A 19,277-nucleotide genomic window follows, 5' to 3' on the forward strand; every position below is an offset into this window, starting at 1 on the left:
AAATAAACGTGAATGGCATTAACATTGTATAAATCCATGCTTTGTTGTCATTGAGAATACAAATGTAATGATATACTATATTTAATATTATTCTTGGAGCATATGCAGAAGCATATCTGGTCAAAACAATGAGGAAAGATGATATTCTGCTACAAGTGCAATATAGAATCTAAGCGTTTTTCCACATGCCACATCTGAACTCACTTGTTTACACCTTTTTATCACGGTAATCTCGCTTTTTTATTGAAGTAGAGTCCAGGAGGTTGTCATTTGCTTTTAGACGTTAAATAAATTATAGCTCTCTGAGGAAGGAAGTGAACATAGATCTTAGTGAGACATCTGCTTTGGATGTACAATTTAAATCAAAAGGAACATCCATGTCTTTTTCTTGTCTAACCACAGCCTTATGATGAGCATCACATCCCCTCAATGTGTTATTTCCTTCATTCTACAACTACAGTTGTGAGATAAAAGCTGAATCAGATATCAGTAGCTAGCACTTGGCCTCTGTCGACAGTTAAAATATATGGAGAGGAGACGAGGGTACACAGGGTACAGTGTCTTCTCTCATTGCCATAGTATTTCAAAGACCCCCAGCAGATTTACTCTGGAACGTTTGATGTTGGTTGTCGTATGTTTTTCATAGAAAAGCTCAGAAAAGGTTTTTATCAGTTGTGGAAGAACCACATGTTTACTTGCCAAACCAAGAAGTTAGTCACAGCATTATTTTCTCGTGTAAAACCAACAAATACGGTCCCAATTAAGCATACATTACACCTTTCTGTCACCTGGCTGACTTATTGGTTGCTTGTTGAGGAATGGTGGTTCTCACTAAGGTTGCATTCACACCAGCCTTGTTTAGTATGGTTGAATGGAACCCTGGACGCTCTAACCCCTTGGTGCGGTCCAACGCAGTCCGAGACCTCTGATGTGAACTAAACAACTGGACTCTGGTCCGCTTAAACGAGGTGGTCTCGGACCGCTAGCTAGTGAACTCACGAGCGGTTCATTGCCTGTGTGAACGCAAACCGAACCTTCTGAAAAATGAAACAATGTAACAAACTTGCAACTAGTGCGCACCAATAAGGTGTGAATGTGAATCAGAAACAGGTTTATTACCAGGTAGGTTTACACGTACGAGGAATTTGACTTGGTACCGTGGTGCATAAAAACAAGAATTAAAAACACAGATAGAGAACTAGAAAGATATTTAAAATAATTAAAAATATATAGTAAAATAAGACACATTGAAATGGAATGAAATAGAGGAATAAAATATGGAATAAAAATCAGCTGTAATACAAAATAATGTTCATGTCCATGATGTGGCTGAGGTAAAGTGTCAGTGGGGGGGCCGGGCCTTGTTTATGAGGCCGGTAGCGGAGGGGAAGAAACTGTTCAGGTGACGAGAGGTTTTGTTCCTGATGTAGCGCAGCCTCCAATACCCGGTGTTTGTTTTGAACTCTCTGGCCTCAGGGGTCTGTAAAGAGCTTCTTGCACCAAAATAACACACTGCACTAGAAAAATTTCTTGGATAGGCTACACAAAGTATTGATTAATACTTTCTACCATACAATAGATAAAAGGCTCATCTTAAATCTGAGACGTGCAGGTATGAGCACAACTTTATGAAATCAGATATAGTTTGGAGGCCAATCCTGATCCAAAACAAGCTGCACACAACTCTCGCACGACTTCTTTGCATATTGTTTCATACTTTTCCCTCCAGCAGATATGGAGCAACATAACCATTCATTGGGAGTCATGTTTCTAGCCACCTGATTAATGTCTTCCATTCATGTCCGAACAAGTTCTTTAATCGTTTATTTGCTGTGGTTTTGCTTCCCAGCAGACCTGACTTTGATCGTTTTATAATTGAAATAGAATTCCAAGACTGGGTTTCTCACGAGTCAGGTTTCTTCCAGATAGTTAATAGAAGGATTTGGTTTACAATATGTCAGTTCAAAGCATAAAATGTAAACACATACCTCAGAACAGTCTTGTGTCAGTCTCTTATCAGCAGTATGGCGTGACCCCAGCAGAACTTACTGATGATTCCTCACACACTGAGTTTGCCAGTTGTTGCTGAAAATAAACAACATTATCACCAACTCTATTTAAAGCACCCAATCCATAAAAAGGGCACTCAATGCGTTTAAAATAAAATAAAACGACATGTTTGCGTCATTTATCTTAACCTTTACCTCATTATGTTTCCCTGTAAACATTTCCCCCTTGGCTTGTGAATGTGTACCTTCATGCAATGTGTCTTTTACTCTTCATTAGCACCTTTATCTTTGTTCTGGCTGTCAGGCAACTATGCCCTCCCCTCATCAACCCAAAATAGCCCTTTGCCATCAACTCGCCACACCGCCTTGAGAGTGCATGTGTTGATAGTCTGGACTCGCCTGACCCTGTTTCCTCTGGACTTTGGAACGGTTTCAAGCTGCCCTGAATGGGAGCTGGTCTCCCTGGAAATATCCTTCACTGGGGTGATGCAGACCGGTGTCTTTACAGTTTTGTTCATTTTTCCCAAGAAACCTCCTACACATTCCTTTGACTTTTCCCATGGTTGTCGTGTTTGTTAGTTTAAGACTAATTATCACATTTCCCGAACCACTGAACAAATGGCTGCTTTATATCATTCAGTCAAACTAAACCGCACAACTCTCAGTCCAGGGACTCGAGTCCTGATTTACAGTAGAAGACGAGCTCTGCAAGAATTCATCCACGTGCTTAAATCAATAATCGCTTGATCTGCTTCCAGCGCTGCCTCCCCAGTGTTGAACTGTTTTGCAGATGAGGAGCACAATGCTGTCTCTGCAGATACATTCACCCCTGGAGCTGTGTCAGCATTTCTAAGCTTTCAGCTAATGCTCACAGGTCAAGTTCTTGTGTGTGTTTATACCGTCTCCTCAGATCTCAGGGGTCAGTCTCCTCGCTGATCCCTCTGTCCAGAAGCATTCTGCAGCTTCAGCCGGTCAGTGCAGATTGAGTCACGCCATGGGATCTCAAACAAGGAACTAGATCGAAAAACATAAGGAGGAGGCGTGTGGCGCAGTGGACTAGTTTGTTGGTGTTCAGATCAGGTTCAAACCCCACTGCAGTCAACATGTCGTTGTGTCCTTGGGCAAGACCCCAAATTGCTCCTGTGGGGATTGTCCACAGTATAGAGTATGTAAGTCGCTTTGGATAAAAAATGTCTAACAAGTGACATGTAATGTAATAATGCACTAACGTTTAGCTTTAACTCATTTGGACTGAGGAAAAACACTAAACCTTTGTGATATCCAAAACTTAGACTATCAATTCCTACCCATTCAGGTGCACAATTGTTCTAAATTCCCTGGAAAGGCACAGAACACAACTTTGACAAACTTTAAAACAGCTGCTGCCTCAGCACTTTCTAATCTGAATTCCAGATAAAGAGTGCTCCCGCTGGGAAGGGAATTTCCAGCTTAGAAACGACTTGTACAATTGTTGATAAATGTAGAAAGGTTTAATGCGTCACTGTTTGTTTCTACAATGGACAAATGGAAACATCTTTGAACCAGGAGTGAGCCTACATTACACAGAGAGAAGTGAGAGTAAAATCAGATAAAAGCTTGTGTGTGGCAATAATAACGGAAAATGACTGAGTGTGGTGAACACTTCCATATTCCCTGACCAAAATATTTACTGAATTATAGGTTTTCATGCATTCTTGCAATTCATGGCCCAGATATACCATCCAAGTTATTGGGATGAAGCTTATGTTTCCATTACTTTTTCTAAAATATCCATTCCCTCATACATAACTCTAAATATTATCCACTGTCTGTTTTTATCTTTCAGTATTCTTTCTAAATATAAACCCAAATAGTCAGCAATGACGGCCAGAGATATTTTTTATAATGCAGGATTGTTTACAAACGCCACTTAAGATACTCAGAATCTCCTCATCTTAAAGGACAATGCTGGTCTGATTCTATATTGTGTTCTGATTGACAACAAATCCCATGTTTTCAGTCGTCTATTATTGTACAATTGCTGGACTAGTGAGTATTAAAGGACAGGGATTTACAAAAATAAAAGATAAAGTACAAGGGCACTGTAGTTTATTTGTTTAACCTCATTGAGGTTTTTTATAGATTGTTGTAGTGAGATACTGTACATCAGGCTTTGGCCAAACAGGCTATACCTGTTTGTAGGAAAAGGCCAGTGTCTGTTTTGTTGAAGAAGAAATACTAAATATCACTAGTCATTTTATAAGACAATGACACACAGTCTGTGCCATCATTTCTGCCAGCACAATACATTGTTTCTAGGACTGTTTGTAATCCATCAGTTTTTTGTGTGGCACTTTAGCAGGAGCCTGTCCAGCTTTCATTACAATCATTACATCTGAGAACTACAATAAAATCCCTCTACACACCCATCCCAATATGGGTGTGAAGTCCTTTACACTCCCATATTGGGGTGAGTGATATTTTTATGCAAAAAGGTTAAAAAATATCACTCATTCTTGACCAAAATCCCCAAATTGTCTTAACAATATTATGATGGAAAATGAGCCACATTGTCCTCTGTAAATCCCTTAAAAACCTCAAAGCTATGAACAACATTTTCCAGTTATGCTCACTTAAGACTCTTTTTTTGTCACGGATTACATCGCTAGTTAAATTCTTTTAACCATCTCCTACGACAGCAGTCTTGTTGTTACCATTTTATTTTTGGCAGATAGCTAGCTCAGTATATTTGCCAAAAAAGACCTCGTCAAAGTCATCTGTCAATCGTGTTGGTTGGTGTTGAAAGAAACCTGGTCAGAAAGTGAAATGTGATGGACATTTATTTGCAGTTTGATGCCTTCATCAAGCCCTGGTGGTTCTGGATAGCTGACATTCCTGACTGTCTCCTAGATCCAGGATAAGTCCTACATGATCTGTGTACACAGCACACGCACAATGTTGCTCTGCCTCTGGAAGACCCAAAGGTTATTTGTGTTCAGGTCCCTTTATTTTATAAAGTACTCTTGTTGACAGAGGTTTCCTCTTCACTACGTTTCTCAATGACACAAAATACTCTTGTATTTAGTGGAAAACTTTCTTTAGGCTGAGACTATGTAGAAAAATAAATGACTGCTGCTTCAGTATTTTTTTAAAACATATGTGACACTGTTTAGTTTGCAATGTATCTAACTCTACACTCAAATAACCAAGATCTAACAACTCACAGGGTCTCTTCCATGCTCCCACTCTCTTCAAAGTTTAAATGTGTCTTCACAAAATTATATCTGCACGTAAAACCTAACCTTTTGTAAAACTCTCAAAAACTTGAGTTCAGGCACAGCAGTAATGTTGCAGTATTTAGAATTTACACCAAATAGAAACAAACATTACATATACACATTGCTATGCATGTTGAGACATCTGTTCAAGCCTATTTCTAATCACTCGAGAACATTTCCAAATATTAGGACTTATAATATCCATTTATGCAGATGACACAAACTTATATTCAGATGGGTTTTTCTTGAAACTTAATCTACTATATGTTTAGATTGCAAGTTATACTTTTACGTTATGATATGACTAAACATGTTAACCCTAACACTCAGCCGTTTAGAACGTCTTTCTTACATGGCTAAAAGTGTCTTTTTGATTCTTTGTAAAGGTGAGATTTAACTGTTTTAAAAAAGTAGCAGATTTTATGTGTAGGACGACAAAGCATGTTTCATCCTTACATTCTGGCAAACTTGTTCGCCAGCTGGAGGTGAACCTGACTAGCTCCGCCTTCTTGGTGGGCTGCTCTGGAAGACCTCACATGTTATCTAAACCCATCAGACAGTCAGATGGTCTGTCAAGCGTGCACTCTCTAGTCTCTACAGAGGCAGACTGCATGCCATTTGACCAGTCAACAAAGAAGTGAGACAGATAAGTGTACCTTTGCACAAATTCCCTTTTACACTCAGTGTTACACGGAGGTGACTCAGTGAACGCTTGCTACAAAGGAGGTGTTGGCGCCAAGTCTGCTGAAATACTCTGAGCGTTACTCAGACCACAGCTGCAGAGATTCATCTTCACTGTCCTATCCAAATGTTTAAAAGGCTCATAAAAATAAATGTACACAAACACATGATAATTACATTTTCCATGGGTTGATATAACAATTTTAATTATATATAATGATGTGTTTTAATTAAATGCATATTAATAAAACAAATCAACTTAAATACAGTCACAACTATTATAATCAGTCATTTTTAAAGGATTAAACATGGAGGTATAGATATCTTCTGACAGATATATATATGACGGAACCCTTATTCAAAAGGTCAAACTTTATAGACTAGTTAAACTCAACAGTTCAAACAACAGGTTAACATTTTACAAGAACTCGTTGTTGTAAATCCTCACCAACTTCCCAACCCTTCAGCTGAAAGCACCAGCAGGCACACACACACACACACACGTACTACACAAGTACTACACAAGTACTACACAAGTACTACACACGTACTACACAAGTATACTACACACCTATCCTGAGGTTGTTTGCATTGCTGAGGCGTACAGTAGAGCGCTCCTGTGCAGATGGCTGTGGCGCTGGCGGCGACGCATGAGAACCCCTGAGGAGAAAAATGGGATTCTCATAAATCCTACAGCCGGGGGGGAGGGAGGTCTATAAAAACTGCCCTCCTTTAAAACACTCTGCTGCTGTCATGGCTTCGTATTCAACACTGTGAGTGATTTCGCTGTCAACCTCTTTACTGCTGGTGCATCACTAGGAGCTCAAGTTAATGGGGTAATTAAAGTTGCTATTTGTTTAGAGACTACAAATGCAATGAGAGGAGTTATATAACGCCGTCTGATAACAAAAGGAAATGTAGTATTTTTTCTTTCTTTTTTGTTAAATCCAGTTAAAAATGGTCCACCACTTTGGAACAGACAAAACTAATCTTAATTAGTGCTTCTAATTATAACTTAATATTATTTTGTATGAGTCTTAAGAGGAGGCTCTGACTTTGGTTACCACCGTTACTTTTTTTATTTGTTCTTTTGAATAAAATGTGTATTGGATGGATTGCCGTGACATCAGGATGTATTATTATAACCCCCCCCCCTTTCTTTTATATGAATACATTGTTGGGTAGATTTAAATGTGTCCAAAATGTTGTTTATGATTTTATCCCAGCAGATGAATAACGTAACAGCCTCAGCTGTACTTAGTATTACATCTTAATTACCAAATGTTGGCATGCTAACAAACTAAACTATGTTATATTTGAAATCATTAGCTGGGAGATTTTGACATTAATACTGCTGTGACCGACAAACCTTTACCACCTTCTTTCTCTAGATTTCTTCTAATGAGCTGTCAGTGATATGATCTTGGTTTGTTTGGAAAAAGAGTGGAACATGTCAACACTATAGTCCAACTGGTCTTAAGGCAAATAGAGACAACATTATAAAGGCCGCTGACAAAGCCCTAAGTAATCCCGTTTGATTTTTGTTTTAGGTCAGGTCTGCCAGAGCATTATTTAGAGCTTAAGCTGTTTGGAGTTTTCCAACACTTCAAATGTCAATGTCCCATTTTCAAGTGCCGAGATAACATTTCATCTTCAGAACCATTAATCCCCGTAAGGAAGATGTGTCCTCTTCCTCTCTTCTCTTTGTTGCTGTTTCCTGTAAACACATGGCTCTTATGTTGATTGTCATCTCTTTTCGTCCTTTTGTAAATGTTCTGAATTGCTCTGTCAGTAGTTTTCCATGGTCATCACATAAAATCCCATATAATTAGGTTACAGTGATTTGTGGAAACTAATTGGGCTCTGTTGTCATTACTAAGATTAATGTTATTATGAACTAATCCTTCATGATACATTGACTTCTTCACGTTGGCACAACTTGGTCAATGTATTTTTGTGTCAGGAGGACACCGGTAAGAACGGGGGCCATTTGAGGACGCTGACTCTCAATCTCAAGGTGTTTCAATTAGGTGTGTATGACTTTATTATTCAATCAGACCCAATTAAACTGTATTACCATCTTTAAAATAAATATGTATAGATCACATGACAGTGTCAATATGGAAACAAAGGAACTAAAAGTGAAATAAGGGGCCTTTGGATTTTTCTGCATCTAAGCCCTACCAGTAGCTTTTCTTGGTGTGTGCCTCCTGCAGAGTCTGGAAAACTATATCTCTGCAGGGGGCCCAGTACATGCTCATTGCTGCGGCCCAGCAGGCCCAGCACCCCTATGCCTCCCAATGGGAGAAACACAGGAAAGTGTCAGTCTCAAGACTTGAGCATCTGCAACCTGAAGGAAGCAAAACACTTAGCTTCTATGTCTCCTCTTTCCCTGACACAGCACATTAACATTGGCACATTCCTGCTGCTGTGAAGGACCTCCAATGGAGTATCACACACAATGCCGACTGTAGAGAAGTGGTAGCTGGATATGAATACATTTGTGAGCTTGAAAATGGTTCTATTGAAGAAACTGCTCTGTATCATGTCATATTAAAAGTCTCATCTATCAGCAGTTGGCTCGTGCCACTTCTCCTTTCAGCAGATGACAAACCCCCCCTCACAGGGCCAATACTCACAGGCCCAGATGTCTGTGAACACACGATTGGCACCACTGCATGGCAGAAGTGTTTCCTTTAGCCACACAGGGCTCGGTATCTCTTACTTATTCTGGAGCTGTGATGTTGGTTCTGGTGTGTAGTGTGGAAAGCCTCTGAGCCTTTTTGATGGGAGTATCAATATTAAGCTGACATTTCAGAGGAAATATCCCTAATAAAGTGACACAGGACTTGACATTCTGTTCCTGGCACACTTCTTGTGCAATCAGTGCTGTGTAAGTAAGTTGACAGTGAAACAAAAGGCTTCAGTGCGGGGCAATTTCTGATAGATTTAGCAGTTCGTCTTCATCAGCATTCAGAGGACTCTGATGAAAGACGCTTTGACCTTTGTGAGGATTTGGAACAATACTCATCCCTTGCCATTTTCTTAAAGCTCAAGAGTTTCCTCTTCCGCCTGCAATCATCTGTTAAAGAAATTCACTTTAGACCTTTGGACATGGATCTGTACCATGAACTTGCACCAAGGACCCATGCTGCAAAGTAGATTAAAACACACTGGTAGAGAACACTGAGACAGAAAACTTATATTTGCTAATAGTGATCTGACAGAGCCATAAAACAAAGAGGTACAGTAACATATACTATAGCTAATAAGCCTGAATAATCACGTAGAATAAGCCTTTTAAAACCAGCAGGAAGTCAGGGGGCAAATGGAGGAATGTGTCCCAACATGTGTTTTTGTTTAGTAGCTCTATCTGTTACCTTTCACAAAAAAGAAAGACACGGATTCCTGTGCGTCAACCTGCAGCAAGATTTAGTGGAATAAATGCACTTAAACTCTCTGTTCACTGACTTTAAATTGGATTCATGTTTACATTGCATTAGCAGCCAAAGCTCCTAATAGGAAAATGTTGCATGCAGCTTTCTGGTGACTGGTGGCAGTGTTTTCCCCATGTGCAGAACAAATCACATGGCTAAATATGCTTCCGAACATTTGTTGCTGGCACATCATCAGAGATGATCTGAACTGCAGTGCTTCAAGTAGCACGAATTGTATGGAATTGATTACTTTCTATGAGCTGTACTTTTTCTATAGCTGCAAAAGCACTGCTGAGATAACAATACTCCTAACTTGGTGAATAAACCCCCCTTCTTCTTCCTTTTCTTCAGGGGAAGCCTTTTTGTCTCGAGGCATCCAAACTAAGACCCTCGACTCACTTAATAACGGCCACGTGGAGTCTCCATTTCGTCCCCAGAGGCATAGCTCCGGCATGCTTCAGCTTTACCGTAAATGCGCAGACATGACAGCAAGAGTTATAACCAGTGGAGGGAACCTCCAAATTTGTGGGGCATGGAAAGAGGAAATAAGGGGGGGGAAGGGGTTCCCGGCACCCCTAAGGGGGATGGGCCGATATTTCATTCCCCCTTTTTCTGAGAAATGACCAGTTTTTCTATCAGAGTGGAGAAGCCCCGAAATCGTGTGGAAAATTCCTCAGATTCTTGCTTGTTCTAGTAACTCTGGTTAGGAGTTCAGCACGCACTTATGTTCTCTTCTCTTTTTATAGCACACTTGTGTGACGTGTTTGTTTCCAATGCCCCTACCTCACCACCACACACAATTATGATCCGAAAGCTGGAAAGATTTCATGAAGGTATTTATTGACCGATTATTGGGGAAATGTACTACACATGTGTCAAACACATGTGAGTGAGAATTGAACACCTCTAAACATGTACGTGTGAAATGACTCTTGGTGTAACATTTCGTTTTGAATCCCCGAAAAACAGAATAAATGCTTTGTTGTTGTGATTCGAAATTAAGCTATTGAAAATGTGTTGTAACATTGACCTTGAAGGTGCAATTGGTAATATATGGCTACAATTGTATAACAATCAAATAATGACATTACCAATTGAATGCAAGGAGGTGACAGTGTTAATGTTACTGTATGTCGAAAAAACGTTTATGTATAGATTGCAGAGATGTACTGAAATGTGTTCGCTTATTGAACTGAACTGCATCTCTAGAGGGAAAGTGACTCAGTATAGTGCAGGATTTGTCCAGAGAATAAAGATTACTTTCAAAACTAAAGAAATTAGGAAAACTGGTTAACCGGACTGACGTAGCTTCAGCTAGCATTTAGCTAATTGCTTCAGACATAACACTAATAGATTTATAGCAGGGGATTACCGACTTGTTGCCTTTACACAGGTTAGACCCACCTCTCCATCAGCCCACTGTGACTCCCGGTGTGGGGTCTTGTGTTGGCTGAACTCACACTGATTTAGCCCAACCCAAGACCCGGAGGGTACAGGCCCTGTTAACAAAAGTGCCACAGCAATGCACAGATGAGTAACGTCAATACAGGCCTACGCCACACGTTTAGATTAAAGGAAAGCCGTTTCATTCTGACCTGATTTCCTCACTTTGTGGATTTGTGCATATTCTCAACCTGTTGTTGGCTACGAGTATAATTTGTTTTTTTCAAGTAACTGACGACGCATATAATGGACCTAGTACTGGAGGGGAAATTATTTCCCCTATTTCTTCTATTTCTTCTGTTTTAAGTCCCATTTATCAAAAGAAAAACCTCAACATACTAATCAGTGATGTTTTGTACATCATGTACATAAATCAGAGCTGTGAGCCTTTCAGTGAACATCTGCCTGGGCTGGCGTTTCCCGTATTACCAATGACTGCGTGATGCACATTCCCTTTGAGACCTCTGTTGGACTTTGGACTTGATATCTTTTCACAATATGCATGTTGCCCAGATTGCAGGCAATCCACCTAGTGACCTCACTGACTTGATGTACAACAACAAGAACTTATAATTCATGCTTCAAATACACTTTTATAGCCATGTAGTTGAGAACAGTCAGAGAAGAGCAATTCAATGAGACACTTGACTGGGAAACGTTTTACAACGTCATGGTCTTAAGTAGCACCTGTCGATTGTGTCAGGAATATTTTTACCCTGCTAAATGGATTCACGCCAGGATATATAAAAAATAGATATTTTGGCAACAAGACACCGAAACAAACTCAAAGAAATATAATTTTGATTGATGACCCAATATCTGTGCTAAGCTCTATATTTATTGCACCGCTGTATTTTAAATACAGTGTGGTGGTTCAGTGATGTTAAACCACCAAAAATCATCAGGTGTGGTCTGTTTAAGAGCCCTCCTGAGCAACCAAGACAACAGAGGCTAAGCTTGTACCCCAGGACTGCTACTAAACGGGACTCATGTTTAGATTAGAGTTACAGTATTGTGTGAGCAGTTCACCAGTTGTACTTGGCATTGTCACACGCATATTGACTTAAGCAGATTGTAACGATGTAAGATGTGTTAAGACAATCATTTACACATTTTACTCAACTCATTTGGCTCAATGTGTTTGAGTCATGATAAATTGTCTGCAGGTTGTTTCTCCCTTATCAGTGTTCTACAGTAACACAAGCTGAACCACGCTGGGCCAAAATAAAATGAAACCTTTCAAGAAGCTGCAATAACTCATCTCTATTTGTACGTTAGGCCTACGGATGAGAACCTTCAGCTTTCAAAAAAGAAACGCAGCTCCAGGACAAACACTAGGGAAGGTGCAGTGATAGATTATCAAGATGTAAGGACTAAAACAGTAGTCAGCACTCCCTTTAACTACTCTCCAAGCTGTTTGAGGCCCTTGCACACTGAATAGTAACAGATTCAATTGAGGAGGGGAAAAGCCAAGAATATATCTGTGTTTTGGTACATTCTTAGGCAGCATTTCCAGACTCTGAAAGGAGCTTTGGTGAGGCTCAGAGACTGAACTGGCTTTGCCAAGTTTATTCAAAAATACAGAGGCAATTTAGAGATTCCCTAAGTAAGGGAAAAAATAAGAGGTAAATGGAAAAGAACATCTTTTGATCATGTCACGTACATCTCGAGTGAGGGTCCATTTGTGAATGTTGTGCAATTCCTTGTCATAGAAGAACGTTTTTTGAGTTCAACTTGGTGAAACTTCTCATTTGACACTTGGCAGACAGCTGGCCTTTGACTGGAAGAAGCAGCACAAGTGGCAGTAAATACAACCGTCTTTATCAAGCACAGAGAAGATGATCGAATAAAATGCTGCTCTTAATTAGTTTTTTTTTTCACTGTGACCCTGACAGACTGTCGATTTGTTTCCAGGAGAAGAGCAGTGGAATGGCTTTCGATGGCATACTTCCCAGAACACCGTGGACACTTACTCTACACAGCCAACTATTTTGAATCAGCTGTAAAAACTGCATGGTACGTTTACAGACCTTAAAGTGATGCCAAATGGAGAAAAAACCTACCAGTAAATGCCACAGAATTGGCATTGGCAATATGTTTTAATAGAGTTTTAAAGTTGATACCATCTCCCACCCGGTCATGCAGTGCAAGCTGGGACACTCATGCAGAAGTGTATAACCTATACAGACCCATACCATATGACGAATGTGTGCAATAAAGCTACTGGAAAATATTCAAATCCCAGCTGGTTCTGCTCAGCAAAAACATCTGCAAGTAGGTAAAGAATTCCAAAGATAGGGCAGCTTTTGCATCATAAATCAGTCATTTCAATCAGTGGCTTGTGCACACAACAATAGTCATCTGTAAAAGGAACGTAAATGTTACATTTCATTCCAAAAGTCCACCATTGCATTGAGGATGAAGAGTTTCATGTCTCTAACATGCCTCAGTGGGACATCGTCTATGATCTTTGCGCTAAAATAAAAAAAAACGAAATGCCCATACTGTACATGAGCCATAAAGATTTTCAAAGCATGCCCTGAACCTGATCTTCACACCCTGTTATCTTCAAGCACACGTGTGTAAGTCCTAACATATGGGATGCCACTGGTGCTCAGGCACAACATCGTAAATATACGTATGTTGCTAAAAGAGCATGAAGGATGAACTTGTTGCCAGAAACATTTTCTATTTCTTTACTCTAAATGCATCTAACAAGGCATATGACAACGTCAGAGGTGGAAAGTACATTTACTCAAGTACTGTACTCAAGTACAACTTTGAGGTACTCATACTTTGCTTGAGTATTCCCATTTTATACTTCTTCTCCACTACAATTCAGAGGTAAATTGTGTACTATTACTTTGTTATACATATTTAATACCTTTAGTTACTTTACAGATTTGGATTGATGATGGTAATTATAATCAACACTTAAATCAGACTTTAGTTACCTGGAGTAAATTCAAAAGCTACCCTGCAGTATACAAAGTCCTTCAAACGAGCTGCAGCTTTACAGCTTTGATAAACTTGAATGCTCAATCATTATTATCAAAAGGTATCATATATATTATTCTGAAATGTGCCAATCTGCATAACGAGTTGGTTCTTTAAGTGCATTCTTATGGTAATACTTTTGTACTTTAACTTGAGTAACATTTTGAATGCAGGACATTTACTTGTAACAGAATATTCCTACACTCTGGTATTTCTACTTTAAATAGAAGAAGATACACTTTATTAATCCCTTACAGGGAAATTTCTTTCCCCACTCTGTTGTGTTTACACACATTACACACACAGGGGAGGATATACATGCACACACACAACCAAATGCAGATAGGAGAGGTGGCAGAGCAGAGAGGCTGCCAGCTACCCGGCGCCAAGGGAGCAGTTTCAAGGTTAGGTGCCTTGCTCAAGGGCACCTCAGCAGTGGCCTTGGAGGTGAACTGGCACCTCTCCAGCTACCAGCTCACTCCATCTTTTTTTTTTGGTCCGATCGGGAAGTGAACCGGCGACCCTTTGGTTCCAAGACCAAGTCCCTACAGACTGAGCCACTGCCGCCTCAACCTTAAGTATAAGATCTGAGTACTTCTTCCACCTCTGCATAACTTGCAAGAAATACTCTTTGAAGCCACTTCACCCTTTTTATTTCACCTAAGTTTCCTTTAAAGCAGTACTGATCGAAATGTTGGTGATAACAATAGAAGAAATACTGAATGGTCATTAAGTGATGAAGGCACACACTATCACCTCAACCTGCAGAGAGATTTTTGCAATTTTTGATCAACCTTCAACAACATTTCCAGCTGAAGCAAGACTTCCATTATACCCCATATCTGCCATTCAGTAGACTGAAACACTTAGCAACTCCATGTGAAGAAACAAGAGCACTTAGTAGATTTGTGACAATATGTTGGGTTCAGACTTAACCTACCCTAATTAAAAAAAAAAGTTAAGTTAAAGCACATTTTTGTTGTTAAAAATGACTTGTTTCAATACTCGGACATCTTTATACTTCGTTCTTTCCATATACTCAAGCTATGATGTTCACGATGAGTGAAATATTCAAACCCAGTGTTTATGGCCTCACCCATCTAATGGAAATATACGAATATACGTCGTCATTTCGACTTCCGCATACTTTAATACTCACATTTCCAGTATATTTTCCCGTGATTGGTATTTTGGGACTTTGGGATCTCCGCTCCACTTGAATTTAAAGCAAATGTTTGAGGGTTTGAACAAAGTTTGTCTGCACTGCATGACTTTAGACTGACACATTGTTTCAGTTGGGTAAAATAAGTACTGGATGTTCTTTTTTACATATTTGCTTTTCAGCTTTTATTTTTCTATCAGGTCTATGAATAAATAGGTCAGGGGTCAATCAGTTTAGTTTGCACAAGCTCAGCACTCCTTTAAAGAGCCAAATAAAAAAGACTTGGGCTGTTTAACGTTACGCCAAGGCAGCATTGAGCAGCAGGACTCCCTACTTAACTCCATGAAGTTGTTTTGACAGAATTAGACCATCATCACTAGCTCATGGGAAAGATACAAAGTGGCTGGCTGTACTGACTGTTTAGTGTTGTGTTAAATAGCTGTTTAGTTTTTGAAAATGTGGCAGCACAGAGAATTCTGGCCTCACCTGGCTGCCATCACTAAAGGCTGTTTTACTATGAGTTTAATATCCTTCAGGGTCGACATGGAGGGAGTATACTTCCTAAAATCGGTGTGGAATTTTAGAAGACAGCCAAAGAAAACAGGGACTCATAGCAAACTAAACTGTAAATGTGTGTGTCGGAGAATGAATTAGTGCCATTAACTTTAATTTGTTTTGTATAGCCCAGTGCACAATATCAGTGAGCTATTTCCTTTTTCTTAGGAATTGTGGGAGAGCCGGGCTCTGATGGTGCTGTGTGAAAAGGGTTTGAAGTGGATCTCTTCCCTCTTACATTCCCATAGTGACAACAGACGTATAACCATGTAGTGTTGAAAGTCCACATGAATCAGGAAATAATTAAAATTCTCCGGTGGTCCTCCTTAAACAAAAAAGAACAATGATACAAGACACTATTCTTAGTGAAATCTGTTTTGCAATAGACCGGATGTCTTGCAAATAATTCATGATTACAGATAAAAGAATCTTAGTGACTAAACTGAACATACTTTACTGTACTGTGCTGAAGAAAGTACCAATTACGAACAGTCTATTATTATGACTTGCAGCTGAATATTTCCATTTTTGCATCACAACGTTCTTTTGACAATTAAATGTTACGTCACCAGCTTTCTGCGACTGAATCTTCATGTCTCCCTGTGATGAAATAAGAGTCCAAACACTAAACTTTTATCAAGATAAAACCTTGAGCCTCTTCACTTGATAGCCTGTCAAAGTTAACAATTAGCTAGTGTGATGTTTCCACTTAACAGCAAGATACATTATAGAAGAAGTTGGTGGAGACCAAAAAAGAGGTTGAAAGTTCACTCACATTTGTTGGGGGGTCAGAAATATTACTCCAGATGAATGTTGTTCCATGTCTGTCGGATGTGTAAATAGGCAACTGTTTGCTTACACGTTAGCATCTTTATAAACGGATTAACCCCCTTTACTCTATAACCATGGGCACAACGTTTTCTTAAATCATTTCTAAGAATACAGTTGCCTCTCGCTCTTATATTCGCCTGACCTGGTATTTTCTTAAAGTGGATTAAGTAATAGCGGTACTTGTCGAACCATTTAGAAACACTACGCTAAAAGTCATTATCCACTTGTGTGGTCATCAGGAACTGAAGTGTGATAAGCCTCAGTTCTTTCACAAAACAAACACTTGCTTCTGCCGCTTTTTAAAAGACCTTTAACATTCCTGCGTACAGTTTTTTTTTTACATTAGAGTGGCGTGTGGTCTGTCAGCTCATTAGTCAAAGGTGTGCATTTACATGGAGAAATGTCGCGGAACCGTAGAGAGCATTTACCGGCATCATTCAGAAGAGCGGCAGCCCTCCTCGGTGCTTGTACAACTGGCATGCGAGGAGCCCCATGGATGACTTGGTGTCAGTCCGTAAACACTAAGAAGACCAGCTTTCAGAGCGCCTGTCCAACATAATCAGACTCTGACATCACTTGCCGGAATCGAGCAGACTTACTGCTACCAATTAATCATTTTCTACCATGACAACATCCAAGCATGGTCTAACTGAAAGCCACCACAAGTGAAAAGAAAATGTGGTCCCATTCGGATTCTTTGCCGTGGCTGTGTTCAGCATTCCCTGAAACTGAAATCCAATGTTCTTTGTATATGTAGCTTAAGATATCAAACATGATTGATTGATGGTGCATAAGAACAAAATATTGGAACATATTTCTACACAGAACATCTTTCGAGAAGATATTTTACCGTATTAGCAGGTTCTTTTAATGCTGTTTCACAGGACATCGTTTTTCACCATGATACGCCAGCTCCAAAGCCACCGGTAATATCCATATTTCCCTCTTTTATCCCTCCGAGGCCAAGTGCGGATTACGAACAATGATTTACAACTGACAACAGGTCCAAGTCATTTTAGACATCTGGCATGCGCCGTACACAAAACAGCTGAAAGAATAGAAAAAGTGTTTAATCTGGCAACACACGGCTTCTCTTTCACAAATGATATCTTTTGATTCCCAAATTCCCTTGGAAGAGCATTCAGCCACACTGGGAAATTGGATTTTGTTACTGTTGTAAAGAATGTCGCACACAAAGTTCAATATATTCCTGGCCATACTGGGTTCATGGATTATTGTCAGTGACTTTAACACAAAACAGCAGTTTTCCCAAAATAAAAGATGAACAGTTATGATCTTTTCTGGTGACCTTCTGATTGTTTAGTGACTCATGTTGTTCTGTCCGTGACTAGTAGCCATATATGCCTCTTACTCACTCTTTCCACTTTTGCTCCCAAAAAAAAATGACTTACCCAAGCTTGCTCTCCCCCGGGGCTAATTTGTGGCAGATAAGAATGATGAGTTTAAACAAGGCCCACTTGTCAAATAAAAATGGTTAATACACGCTACTCTTTCATACACACCTTTCTTTGCTAATACACATGCTATTCTGCTGTTAGAAACTACAGCCGCAGGGGACATCACAATGGAGCCTATCCAGGTTGCTGGTGGCACAGGCTTTACATATTTGATGTATTAGTCATTGTAATTGAAGGTAAAACTCAGGAGAAAGTCTTAACCTGTCTGTAAGATAACACTGCGTTACTGCGTCATATCATTCCTATAAACTGCCCATCCTCAGATGTTGTTCCAGTTCAGCGTGCTGTTACCATGCTGTCATAAACACAAGACTGATGCAGCTTTAAATATGGAAAAATACATTTAGGCTTAGTTAGGACTAGGAGTGAATAAATTAACTGGAAACAGCCCACAAAATAGCACAGATTTAGCATTTAGAAAACTTAAAAATCTCTCGTTCTCACTTTGTTATTTCAGTGTAATTATATTTTTTCATGAGATTTGCTTTTGTCTCTTAAGTGCCCATAACAATTGTTAAGCACTCAAAAGAGCTACCATCCTTACCACTAACAGCGCTGAGGCTTAGTTTTATTTCATTCCTTAAGCACTTACTGTAAGTGCCTGATTACTTTGTGTCCTTTAGCTGACACGTGCAAAATCCCCTTCTATAACCCCATATTTTGGTGAGTGTCTCATCCTACTACCCTACAATTGTCGATCATCCAGCTGCTTCAACCATCTGAAGCCTGAGGCGAAGTAAATAGCAATGTTTAATACAGGGCAATATTAATAACGTTGCCATAGAGTTCCTTCTTTGTTGATCCTTATTGTCGGTATCACTTCTTTTTGATGGGGTTTAGATGTTTTGAACACCTGTTACCAGTAACTAGCCTATTTGGCAACGCGTTTTCTTTCTATCAATCCGCATCATTAAGAATTATCTCTGAATGTGCCCCGGGGTGCCCTATTTTCATATTAGAAATACCAGGTCTATCAAATCTGTTTGTGCCTGAGCATGTTGAAGATCGCCTGAAGATCTGGAGTTAGAGAAACAGTTTGATATCTTTGGAAATATGTTTGTTTGCTTTCTTGTCGAGAGTTAGATGATAATATTGATAACACTTTGTCTGTGCAATAAATATTAATTTACTGCCAGACAGCTTATCTTATTATGCCTCATATGTCGAGATATTCCATTGATCTCTGTGAAGGTGTTTATGAAAATGTAAATCTCTTTCTTTCTGCTATTCGATTGGTTTGCATTGCCAAGGTAGCTTCCGTAACTTAGAGGTTATGTTTTCAGTGTGGTTTCTTGGTTTGTTTGTTTGTCTGTTTATCATCAGGAATACGGAAGAAATATTGACATTATTTGCATGTAACTTGGTGGAATGGTGTAACATTTGCCAGGAAAGAACCCATTACATTTTTGAGCAGATACATCACAGGG

Source organism: Notothenia rossii (genome assembly GCF_949606895.1).
Source record: "Notothenia rossii genome assembly, chromosome: 7".
Lineage (NCBI taxonomy): Eukaryota > Metazoa > Chordata > Actinopteri > Perciformes > Nototheniidae > Notothenia > Notothenia rossii.